Raw genomic sequence first — 1124 nt, 5'->3', positions numbered from 1 at the left:
ACAAGATTGGTTAAAAACCCTAATTGGACTAGAATAAGCCTAGGGAGGACGAAAATGACCTAAATGTTTATCCAATGACACAAACGAACTTATTGGATGCAAAAGATTGGTTAAAAAGCCTAATTTGACAGGAATAGGCCTATGGAGGACGAAAATGACCTATATGTTACTCCACTAACACAAATGAACTTATCGGATGCACAAGATTGGTTAAAAACCCTAATTGGACTAGAATAAGCCTACGGAGGACGTAAATGACCTAAACGTTAATCCACTGATGCATATGAACTTATTGGATGCACAAGATTGGTTATAAAAGCTAATTTGAAAAGAATAATCCTATCGAGGACCAAAGTGACCTAAATGTTAATCCAACGACACAAACACACCTATGGGATGCACAAGATTGGTTAAAAACCTAATTGGTCTAGAATAAGCCTAGGGAGGACAAAAATGACCTAAATGTTAATCCTGTGATACAAATGAACTTATTGGAAGCACAATATTGTTTAAAAATTCTAATTGGATAACCCTAAAGAGGACGAATATGACCTAAATGTTACTTCAATGACACATATAAACTTATTTGATGCACAAGAATGGTCAAAAACACTAATTGGAATAGAATAAGCCTATGGAGGAAGAAAATGACCTCAATGTTAATCCAATGATACAAACACACCTATTATATGCACAAGATTGGTTAAAACCCCTAAATTAACCAGATTAACCCTAGAGAGCACGAATGTGATCTAAATGTTAATCCAGTAACACATATGAACATATTCGATGCACAATATTGGTTGAAAACTCTAATTGGACTAGAATAAGCCTAGGGAGGACGAAAATGACCTAAATGTTTATCCAATGACACAAAAGAACTTATTGGATGCAAAAGATTGGTTAAAAATCCTAATTTGACAGGAATAGGCCTATGGAGGACGAAATTGACCTATATGTTACTCCACTGACACAAATGAACTTATCGGATGCACAAGATTGGTTAAAAACCCTAATTGGACTAGAATAAGCCTACGGAGGATGTAAATGACCTAAACGTTAATCCACTGATACATATGAACTTATTGGATGCACAAGATTGGTTATAAAAGCTAATTTGAAAA

The sequence above is a fragment of the Cicer arietinum genome, chromosome 8 (assembly GCF_000331145.2).
Source record: "Cicer arietinum cultivar CDC Frontier isolate Library 1 chromosome 8, Cicar.CDCFrontier_v2.0, whole genome shotgun sequence".
Taxonomy (NCBI): Eukaryota; Viridiplantae; Streptophyta; class Magnoliopsida; order Fabales; family Fabaceae; genus Cicer; species Cicer arietinum.
This window is presented reverse-complemented; position numbering follows the sequence as displayed.